Source organism: Vulpes vulpes, chromosome 7, assembly GCF_048418805.1.
Source record: "Vulpes vulpes isolate BD-2025 chromosome 7, VulVul3, whole genome shotgun sequence".
NCBI lineage: Eukaryota > Metazoa > Chordata > Mammalia > Carnivora > Canidae > Vulpes > Vulpes vulpes.
In genome coordinates, this window is record NC_132786.1 from 104,125,034 (window position 1) to 104,137,123 (window position 12,090).

A 12,090-nucleotide genomic window follows, 5' to 3' on the forward strand; every position below is an offset into this window, starting at 1 on the left:
TCTCATCTTTCCCTCTTAGTTTTCCACAGCATTGGGGCACATTATCACACCGCGTGAGATGTGCTCGTACGTAGAATAGTACCCCTAGGGGAGTGCTGGTAGCATTTCTTAGGTCACACCAAGTCACTCTGAAAATACACACTGTGGTACTCGTCTTCACATATGGAAAGTAGAGGTTCTCATAGAACTTGCAGTCTCTATTTTAAATTCCAATGGACATGGAAACAACCAAGCTGAGGAATTTTCGCTTCCACTCTGTGCAGCTGTACACAGAGTGGCTGGTTAGTTTGCAGGGCAGAGGGCAGGGGGAGTTAGCATTACTTTGCCTCTACCCCAACTCGATCTTGGACATATTGGTTCCAGTAAAATCAGGTTAAAATCATCACTGAAGGCAGCTTGAAGGAGGTTTAAGATAACTGGGAAGGTGTGCATGCACAGGAACTTCAGGCCTCTGCTAGCACCCACTGGTGGACCCGCCACCTGCTCCTCAGTCACAGCCCGGAACATGCACCCCAGCCCCAGCCTGGACCGTGACCGAGACATCCATTATCACAAAGGCATGGTGGGGTGCTCTCAACCTCTAGAAAAACCAGTGACCAAGCCCTGATTTCTCTGGTAGGGTCAAAGTACACAATGGGAACCCCAAATGGTGAGGGAGAAGGGGCGTCCAGAAAATTGTATCAAATGAGCGAATTTCAGTAATGATGGAAAGGAAAGAGAGCGTATGGTGAAAGGGTAGGGGTACACGCTGCAAGATAAAAATGATATCTTCTTGCCCTCCTTCTTGTCCCCCCTCCTCCGTCCCTCCACCTGTTGAAGGTGGGATTTGCAAAGAAATAGACTTATCTCCATATGGCAGGTAATGTGCAAGAGCCCACATAGAGGAAAGAGGAAATGGGGGAGGCCAACCCCATACAAACATCACCACCACCATCATCATCAGCCCTTATTCTGGAAGTTTGTTTTCCCTACACCTTTTAGGGAAAAGGGGAAAGTTTTAAATCTGGGGGAAAGATAGTTCTCCATATTTCTGGAGGACTAAATCTCAGCTTGCAAGCAGTGTTTGTGACGAGCCCTTTGTCTAGAACAGCTAAGGCTCACGGAAGGACACGTCTGATGTACTCGGGCCATCTCAAGCTGTCATTCTCTACGGTCGGCCTCGGGGTTCCACAGGGAGTGCTCCCACTCCTACAGGGTGGAACGCACTGCAGATCTTTGTTTCAGTCGTAATAGGTCTTCTCTCTCTCTCTCTGCCATCCTGGAAGGAGGATCAGTCAGTTCTTTCCACACCTGTCCTACTTGAGAGTTTCCACTTTCATACTCAGGCCCTTGCTGTCTCATCCAGGTTGCGAATAACTTCCCCCTTTTTACACTTGAGCTTGAGCATCTTCTGCCCTCGTTGATGCGCTACCCAATCTACCCCTGTAGCACCATCGCCAGAGACAGCACCAGGAGATTCTCCTGCAGTCTCTTGTCCTGCCTGACTCTGTCCACGGGCCAGCACCCCAGGACCTGGAGATGCACAGTGTGTGGCAGTGTGTGTGTGGGGGGGATGTCACACGCCTTATTTTACCTGCAAAGTTTCACAATACTCTATCTCCATGCTGAAGTTCCTGAGACTTCTCACCCAAAGAGACCTGCTTCATGTCTGTAAGTATAAATTTATTTTATACTATTTTTTAAAGATTTTCATTTATTTATTTGAGAGAGAGAGCACAAGCAGGGTGGCAGGAGGCAGAAGGAGAGGGAGAAGCAGGCGCCCCGTTGAGCAGGGAGCCCAATCTGGGGCTCCATCCCAGGACCTCGGGATCATGACCTACACTGAAGGCAGACACTTAACAGACTGAGCCACCCAGGCGCCCCATAAGTATAAACTTATTTTAGAACCCCATCTTTTGAGTCATGCCCTCTACCATTTTGCAGAAGCGTTGTTCTGAGGAGCATGTGCCAGGAAATGTTGCCAGTCCACATGGTGGTACCCGCATTGTGGGGTCACCCAGGGTCCAAGTGCTTGTATGTTCTGTGCCTTGGGAAACGAGCTTCCTTTCCAACCTATCAGCCATGTCTTCAACACAGAAGTGTACAGCAGTTCCTGCTAATGCCTGAGATGCAAGATCTGGGGTAACCAGCCTGGGATCCCAACCCTAACTATTCAGAGAACTTCAAGAGATTCCTCTTGTCTGCCTTCAAAGGACAAAGACTGATGATTGTCCTATAAAATTTTTTCTCCTCTTGTTCTTTGATAAAAGAACTTCTAAATTTTGGCTGGACATGGATAGATTCTGAGTAAAACTATAGTTCACAGCCTCCCTTGTGGATAGGTGTACAATGGCAGGAAACGATGTGTGCAGCATCTAGGAACTGTGCTTGAAGGGAGGGGGCATGTTCTTTCCCTTTTTCTGTTCTCTGCTCCTGGTAGGATGTGATGGCAGGAGCTTGAGCAGCCATCTTGAGTCACATGGTATAAGCCACATGCTCAACAAGATAGAAGGTCCTTGACATGGTAGAGTGAAATATCAGCTCCAGATTGACACATCTGTGTTTCCTTTTTATGAATAATAATATAATTTTTACTATTAAGCCACTGTTATTTTGAAGTTTCGGCCACCTCAGCAGAATCCATTCCTAACTCATTTGGCTCCTCTCTTTAGCTAAACCCTCAGATCTCTCCAAGGTAAACTAAAAGCCCACATTATTTTCTAGAACAACCTCTCAGAAAGTCATCTTGACTGGGAACAAGTTAGCATCTGGTGACCCCACTGGACTGTCTCTCGTGATGACCATCTGTCTTCTTTATCTGGACCCTCTCTTACCCAAAGAGAGCAGGAGGTGGGGGCTGCCTGAACAATCATCCACACCCCCCGTGATGAGCCTGGGTGGTCTAGTCTGAGTGCCCATATGTTTTCTCACTCTTTGCCCCAGATAACCATTCCCTGAGTTGCCAGACTTTTGGTATTATGTGTTCATTTGGCTCTATTCCCATTTGCTATTAGTGTCCTCCCCACATGAACCATCCAATTTGTTCAGTAGGTATATGTGCACCATCTATTCTGATGGGTTGCAGTGTGATGTGGTTCAGATTCATCATCACACAACCTGGAAATTAACAGAGATACTCCAATCCACTATTGTCACCCTGCTCGTCTACTCCATGTTTAAATTTGCAGTGCCAAGGCTATAATTCAAAGGAAGGCAAAACTTGAGCTGTGTCACCCACAGATACTCGCTGAGCTGGGTGACCCTAGGTCATTGGTCGTTAGCTAGAATGTGGTTCACAGGGAGGAACTAATGAATGAAATACACATGCAACCCATGTGTACATCACCACACGTAACCCGTTGTGATGAATCTTTCTCCCTCTCTGTTTATAAGATACATGAATAATAGAAGTACATTAATTATATTTCATAAAGGTAAAGCTCTCCATATGTACAAGTGTTTGATTGTAAACCCTTTATTTATACCTTTATCCTAGCAGTTATCAGTGCCTGGAATTAGAGTCTGAGGCATATGCTTCTCTTCTGCTTCTCGCTGCAGATGTTTGTGGCATGTCTGCATTCCCCCAGTACTCAGCTTAGGGCAGCAGTTAAGAAAGAGCAAATGCTTTGGAGTCAGACAGCCTTGATTTTGAATCTCGAATCACTGTGGACTCTGAACAAAATACTTAATCTTACCAAAGCTCAATTTCCCTACTCAAAAAATAGGGATTATAATACATACCTCCTAGACTGTGGCGAGGTTTAAATTAAATAGTACACAAAGCTGTCAGCAAATGGGACCTGTAATTAAATCTCAGGGGCACAGGTATCAAGTGTTCAAGAAATAGTTGATCAAATGGAGTTTTCGAGAAGCAAAGCTCCATCTCCCTAATCTAGAGATTTCTCTGTACATCACCAGGTCCCCTCTCTAAGACATTCAGGGATTTATTATTTATTCTGTCCAAAAGTATTAAGCTTACCCTATGTACCAGGCAGTGAAAGAGAACCGAGGGATGCTGAGATAAGTGTGACACAGCCCTTGTCATCGAGGTGCTTACAATCTAGTAGGGGACAGACAGGCAAACTGATAAGTCCCACATGGTTATAAATCCTATGCTAGAAGCACTATAGAATTTAGTGAGTGCCCGAGGAAGGGAGGTAGCTCTAGTTGGGTGGTCATGATATAAAGAGAGCAAAGTCACAAAAGGCTTCAAGGCAGAAGGGATTTCTAAATTGGGCCTTGAAAAGTAAGTCAGTATTTGTCAGCCAGACCACCCTCAGCACAAGCAACCATGGGAGCAGAGGCAATGGGGAGAAGTGCATCAGGTTGGCTTAGGGGGAGATGACAGATAATTGTCCCTGGCTGAGGGACAGTGGAGGACCAAAGACCAGGGTGCAAGATGGAGTTGGAAATGGAGCATGGCCAGCTGGGAAGTTTAGTCCTTATACTACAAACGGTTAGGAGCTCACTCAACAAATGTGTCACCACCCAAAAGAGATGGGCCAAGTTACTCAGAGAAGGGCCTGGAACACCTACAGCAACCAGGTTTCCCAATGTCTGGAGACAGTGGAGCAGTTGTGTTCACCCATCCAAGTCTTAAGGCCCTTCTCTCCTACATCCTCTGGCGTCCCCCCCAATATCCTCCCGCATACCAGGCCCTCCCCACCCTCAGCAAAGAGCTCCCACCTGCTGTTTCTGCTTCCTCATGAGTCCGTTCTCTGCTAGACGATGGTTCATTATCTAATTTTTTAAATCCCAGATATCCAAATCAATCAATCAATACAATAAAAATTAAAATAAAAAATTAAATCTCAGATAACAGTACATATCAGTTTCTTCTTCATTCTAAGTTATATAGTTGCATTTAAACAAGGACTTTGTAGGTAATACTTTAAATCAAATGGATTAAAACCCTAATTGATAGAGTGTCAAGAACTCTGACACTTTTGTGAAGAGAAGAGTTTTGCACAAGAAAGTGACATTTTGCCACCAATTCTGGGCTGTAGAGTCAACTGCTTTCTTAGAGTATATTGCCAACAAAAAGGTTTTCAGAAAAAAATAATTGAGGGGCACCTGATTGGCTCAATGGTTGAGTGTCTGCCTTTGGCTCAGGTTGTGATCCTGGGATCCTGGGATCGAGTCCCACATCAGGCTCCCCACAGGGAGCCAGGGGACCTGCTTCTCCCTCTGCCTATGTCTCTGCCTCTCTGTGTGTGTGTGTGTCTCTCATGAATAAATAAATAAAATCTTGTTTAAAAAAGAAAAAATAATAATTGGCTTGTACAAAGGCTGAGAAAAATTATAAGCACAGTGACATACACTTTTGACCCTATCCCTGTGACTGGCACGTGGCAGCTGAGTCACAAATGAAGAAAGGGAAGTAGGCGAGGAGGAAGGAAGGGAAGAAGGGAAGGAAGAAGAGTGAATCCCTAATCTTTTTTTTATAGGGCTCCTGGCATGGGTGCTGGTGGCTAAAAACAGACACTTTTCCACTCCTGAGGGGGACAGAACAAGGTACATAGATATCAACTTTATTGCCACGAACAGAGTTACCCTAAATTTTGAAATATCTGAGTGTACGAAAGGCTCACGTTGCATGCTTTTTATTGGATGCATAGATCTATGTTTATAGAAAGTTCTAACGGTCGCCAAGACAGATTGCAAAAGTGATTCCATATTTTTAGAGATGCTGATATGTCCTGCTGCGTTCTCATAAAGTTTTCAATACCGGCTGTAAGGCAGATTATGATACTAATGTCTCCCTTGGGATCCAGCCATCGCAGCTCTTTGGTAAACGTCCTAGAGTTCGGGTGAACGCACCAAAGAGCTGTCACTCGCGGACACGAGCGCAGCATGAGGCCTGCGGGAGCAGAGGCAGGCTGTTGGGAAACGTTTCTTCGGGCTCTGGCGTCCCGGCCGCTCGCCGCATGTTCTCTCCCCAGCTCTGAGGTCGGTGTGGTTGCGACCCCTTCCTCACAGGTGCATCGTGATTTTGGAAAGACAACGACAAAGTCATGGGAATGATGGTGTCACTGTTTAAGGGGGCCTTCAGCCGGTAATACTCTAACAAGAAATGATGCTTAAACTCTTTGAACCGAATTTTTTTTAGGGAAGCACTTCCAAGTGCTTGAAAGGGAAGCATCACGGTTTGAGGGTCAGATATGAAAAAAAAGACTCCCCCTCTTACATCACAGTGACGGGGATCCGACCTGACCCGCGGCCCCAGTGAGCGCAGCGCCCCCACCGAGATGTAACAGGAACCGACACCTGCTGGTCCCAGGGAACTGTACCTACTGGTCCTCAGGGAACTGGCACCTGCTGGTCCTCAGGGAACTGGCACCTGCTCGACCTCAAGAAACGTATTACAATTACCTTTCGGCTGCGAATTATTGTTCCCTTCTGTCCTCTGCCTCCTCCAAGAGGACCGGGTAGCCCATGACTTCTAAAGATGCTCTGTGAAGGTGCACAACCTCTTCCGAGATAATAGGAAACAAATTGTAACTATTCGGGGAAGATGGTTTTGCACTGATCGGTTAGGCAAGGCCGGGGAGTTGAACCGCGGTGCGCATCGGTGAGAGCGTGGGGTGATGGAAACACTCACACATTTCTGGCTCAAGTGCAAAGACGGATGGCCTTGCTGGAAAACAGCTTGGTGGTATTTACCCCAAAGTTTAAGGAAATGTACAGCTTGATTCAGCAGCTGCTCCACTTCTAGAAAGTTATGGCCTTTTGCAAGTACTTCGCTCATAGGTGAAATGGGGTCTGTTAGCTGCCCTTAGGGGAGCACTGTTAAAACAGCAAGAGAGTCAAAGCATCCTAAGTGTCTGCCACTAGGGGAGGTGCCAAGTGGTATGCCCACAAGGGGGAAAGAAAAAGCTGTAATGACCAAGGAGGTGCCATATGAGCTCAGATGGAATCAGAGGCAGACACGTGTGTAGGTGGACCAAACAGGGCATAGAGAGAGTGTGCGGTACATACGTGGTGTGGTGGGTCTGGAGCAGGTGTATCAGGGCAGCCGTCCTGCCACGCCGTCCCTGGCCCTCCCCTGAATCTGCCCAGGACATGAGTGCACTCAGTGGCCAACCATCTAGTTCGCAGAGCTCATCCTCTTAGAAACCCAGCTCTGTCTTGGATTCCCTAAAAAGCCAGCCTGTCTGTTGGTGTTTGTGACGATGAAATGTCCCCAGTGGATACTTCAGATCCACACATGGCTCTCCATCACCCTTTAGCCCACCGGAGAACCCCCAACCCATGTGAATGGCTGCTGTCAATGTCCTGGCACCTGCTGCTCTGTCCAGCCACCTTTAAGCTTCCAGAAGCAAGGTACAGTCTAAGCAAACCATGTCAGGGCTAGTGTGGGTTGCAGAAGTACCCAGGCTCTGGGACTTGGAGTCTGGCCATGTCTGAAAATCTTCTGAAGTTGTGGGTTTGGGTGTTTGTTGGCAGGAAGAAAAGAGCCTGCAGGGAGGAAGGTTTATGCCCTGGGTTCCAGCCAGAGGCACCAAGGAAGACTCTGGGGTGAGACCCTGAGCCATGTCTCCCCATTTCTCCCTGAGTGCAAAGTGGCTCCAGTGCAGGGAGAGCTGAAGGAGGCCTGCTAGTTTCTAAAATCTATGGAAGCTCCAGTAGTAAGTGTCCAGAACAATCAGAGGGGTAGAACTTAGAGTCCCCAGGAATCAGCATTCTCAAGTGCCTTGGTGGGAAACAGACACCAAAAAGGACCCCGAGGGCTGCGTGTAAAACCATAGGAAACATACCGGCACATAAAATTGGGACACTTGGACAGGAGGGCACAGGTGCCCCTGCTATGCAGCCTGAAGCAAAGGTTCACCAGCAGGAGAAGCCTAAGGAATTTCGGGTTACCAAAGCAGACACAGGTTGCCTGCTTCAACTTGCAGGAATCAGGATTACTGAAAACCGGACAGAAAGTCTTTTATCCTTCAAGAGGACGGTTCCCAAGAGGTCGTGCAGAGCATGCTGTGGTTCATGTCTTCCTTCCCCACCGAGTCCAGTCTTGCCAAAGAGGAGGTTTGCTGGGACCAGGGAGATGCCGGCCCTCCCCAGTGTCAGCTGCTCCTAAAACCATTTTCTTGTCTTGGCTACAGACACCTATCAGGATGTACCCAGAGCCTCTGTCTACTATGCCAACAGAATATAATACCTGACAAGAGGAAATAAATCTGATTATCCAAAGCAGAAGCCAAAACCAGAAGGGTGGTTGCAGGTTCCAGCGGTGAATAAATCCAAGGCTGTTCTTTTGCAACAGACAGCCTGGATGTGTAAGAGGAAGTGAAAAGTCACTCAAGACCACTTCTCTAGCCTCCAAAGTGGTCTCTCTGTTCATCTCTTCTCTGCCCCAGGCAGTAGGGTTACCTTTCCCAAAAGCCCACTTTGATTGTTAATAAAATAAAGTGGTTCTTCAGGCAGCATATATGCTCCAAGACTCTTAGCTTGGCTTTTAGAATTGTCTGAGTTGAAGCAGTATTTCCAGGACTACCTCCAGCTAAACTCAATAAACTCAAGGCCAGCAGGTTGACTCATCTGTTCTCCAAAGAAAAAAAAGAAAAAAGAAAAAAAAAACCCTCCTTTCCACCTTTGTGCTTGCTGCTTGGCACCCACCCCACATCCATCACCATTTATTACCATCTTTCAAAATCCAACTCAACACCACCTCCTCCAGGAAGACCTCCTAATTCTCCCAGCTTTCAGTGATCTCTCTGTCTTCGGAACTTCTGCAGGCCCCATTGTCTCTGCTCCTTGTGGGAGTCTTCTCACGCGGCCTTGTACTGCAACTGCTTTCCAAATGGGCTGTATTCTTTTCAGGAGTTAGTGGTTTTTTGGATTTTCTGCACCAAGAATTTTCTGGTATCTCTCAGTACTTTCACATGTAATATTGACTCACGGCATTTAGATTAGAAGAGGCCTGCTATGGACTGAATTGCATCTCTACCCCCCACAAAAATTCATATGTTGAAGCCCTACCCCCCAATGTGATGGTATTTGGAGGTGAGGCTTTGGGGAAATAATTATGTTCAGATGAGATGGTGAGAACAGGGTTCTCATGATTGGATGAGTACCCTTACAAGAAAAGAGACAGTTTTTGTTTGCTTGTTTGTTATCCAGTTGGCCGAGTTTTGTCTTTTGTTTGGACAGTTTCAGCCTTTTGCATTTAAAGAAATTGGTGTAAGAAAGAACTTGTGCCATTTTGTTATTTGTTTTCTACCTTCTTAAAGTCTCTCATTTTCTCCATTACTGCTTTGTTTTTGTGTTCAGTTGATTTTTTTAGCGAACCTGATTCCCTTCTCATTTTTTTTTTTGCGTGTGTTTGTGGAATGCTTTATTTATAGTTATCACGGGGGTTAAAATTAGCAGCCTAAATTCCCAACAATCTAGTTTGAATTGATACCAACTTCACTTCGGTAGGATGCAAAACCTCTGCTCCTATAAAACCCTGTTCTCATTTTATGTCACAAATTACCTTTTTATAGTGTGCCCCATAACATAGGTACGTATCATTATTTTGAACCCATTTATCTCTTAATTCATGTAGGAGATAAAAAAAAATAGAGTTAGGAAACCAAACAGAAACAAAAACAAAACTCTATCTTCAAACTCCTCTCTCTCTCTCTCTCTCTCTCTCTCTCTCTCTCTCCCTCCTGTGTGTGGACACAAGAGAGAAGCCAGCCATCTGCAAGCCAGGAAGAGAGCTCTGATCAGACCCTGCCATGCTGGCACCCTGGTCTCATACTGTGCCTTCCAGAACCGTAAGAAAAGAAGTTCCTGTTGTTTAAGCCACACAGCCTGTGGTACTTCGCTAGGGCAGCCTGAGCTGGCTAAGACAGGGCTCTAAGTGGTCCTCTGAGCTGGCCTTCTTATTTTACACAGTGATCCAAAGGGATACAGAGCCGAGCAGGGGTCAAAACCCAGCCGGGCCTCCAGCCCCCAGCTCTAGCAAGTATAACAAGCTTGCCAAATATCACAGAATGAAAGAAAAGGCCCAGAGCAATAAGTATATTTTTCTTAAACATGTCTGTACCTTTAAACTCTTTTTATCATAGCTTTGAAATAACAAACCGAAGGTCCAAGGGGAACCTCCTGCAAGGTCTGAAATTGAGAATTTGGCTTAGGAGGCTGCCAGGGATGAGGAGAGAAAGAGAGAGGCCTACCTATTTGGTTATAATAATATTATAATTACAGAGTGTGAGTTATGCAAAGGAGAACAGACGGCAGGATTCACCACCTCAAGAGATTTCTTGTACCTGCACAAACTGAAGCATTTCAGAGCTTGGCTTTCTGTTACTGGCACTACATTCCACTCTCAGAGTGTTTTACAGCTCACAAAGGGCTTCCACTTACGTAGTCTTCTGCAGCCTAGGCCACAACCAGCACAGGAATTAGCATCTCAGTGGAGCCAATTACCCCCTCAAGCCTTAATTTCCATAAGTGACCTGAGCAAAGTCACACAGCTGCTGAGGGTTGGAGCTGAGACCGGAATATTGTGTGTGTGTGTGTGTGTGTGTGTGTGTGTGTGTGTGTGTGTGTGAGAGAGAGAGAGAGAGAGAGAGAGTTGGGGTGGGCCTGACCCCACTTCACTACACACTCCAGGACTGCATTCCAAGAAGCCCACGAACATTCTCCATTCACTGGTAGCTGAAAGAAAACTGAACTTTTAATGACAGACCCAAGTTTCAGCCCCAGCTCTGTCCCCAATTCATGACTGACCTGGGTGAATTACTTCGTCTCTCTAGTTGCCAGTTTCTTCAACCATGAAAGAAGTGTGTTGAATAGCTTTGTCTTTGATTCCCTTTCAATGCAGACAATCTGTGATTTTCAGAACTAAATAGGGTTAGATAAAAGAGTGGGCCAACTCGTTTCCACAAGATGCTGATCCCTGGACCAGGTCCCCAGGAGGAAGACATTATTCATGAGGCATCCTCCCCACACTCTTCATATGCAGTGGGGGGGTGGGGGACAAGACCTGCATCTGGTCTGAAGGCAAAGGAGCTGAAGCCTGTCCCATCGCTCTAGTTAAAAGATTCTGCTTTAGCCCTGCACACCAAAGTGGTCAACGTGGTTTGGAGGTAAATCAAAACCAAGTATGCAAGCGATCAAAAAGCTTTACTCCACGGAGACCTACAAAAGGCACATTTCCCAGACACTCTTCCCTATGGAATGTAAGATCTTCTGATATCTTGTCTAATTTAGACCCCAAACTCTAGTAAGTTTGGGCCAGAAACAGTCCTGGATTTAATAAATACCCAAATCATAGTAAATCAGAAAGCAATGTTTACAGCACTGAAAATCTCTTTATTATGGCAGCATCTATAGGTCTTAACTGTATTTTTACTAATAAAATACAAACAGTGCAAGAGTTTAGTGTATCATTCCACGAGTTTTTCATCTTCAACACAGACTATTTTTAATCACGTTCAAAAAATGTTGTCAAAGGTTCCATGTCTTTGGGGAAACAGAACATCCATCAACAGAGAATTTAAAGCATGTTTTCAACAAGTAAGAAATAAAGTCATGGTCAAGAAAAGATGAGATTTTTAAAAAAATAACATATACTAGGGCATACTAGCACAGGCTTTCGAATCCCACATTATGGGATTCATGTATTCTGTATTAACTCATATTTGCACATATTATAGAAATTTCAAGGAATCTCAACCAATAGATTTCTTCTGATCAGCAGATGTACAAAAAGAGGATAGCCAGCTTTGCGCAGTGGCAGTATCATGGCCAATGAGGTTTATCCGAGGTGCGATTATTGCTAATTGAAAAAGAGGGTAGCTGGAAAACATATTCATCAGAGGAAATACAATTTGCAACTAAGACAGAGCTTTCCAAATTCCTGCATTAGACTGCCGCCTTCACGATTTTGTGCAGTTCCATTGTACTCACTCCAATATTATTTACTTAACTTTAAGTTCATACTAAACCATGAAATCTGTGAAATGCCAAGTTCCACACGTAAGTTATTTCTTCTCAAACACATTAAGCTATATCATAGCCATTAAAAATATTCAATTGATAGCCCCTTAAAATTCTAGATTATTCACTTGGACCAGGAGTTGATCCTGTAACTTTCAAAGTTTGTTGGCTGCCATT

The 12,090-nt window shown here is 45.5% G+C and overlaps 1 pseudogene; it reads left to right on the forward strand.

The window, feature by feature from the left end:
• Nucleotides 1–11,695: 11,695 nt before the first annotated feature.
• On the forward strand, nucleotides 11,696–11,852 carry LOC112915885 (U4 spliceosomal RNA; annotated as a pseudogene).
• The last annotated feature ends 238 nt before the right edge of the window (nucleotides 11,853–12,090 follow it).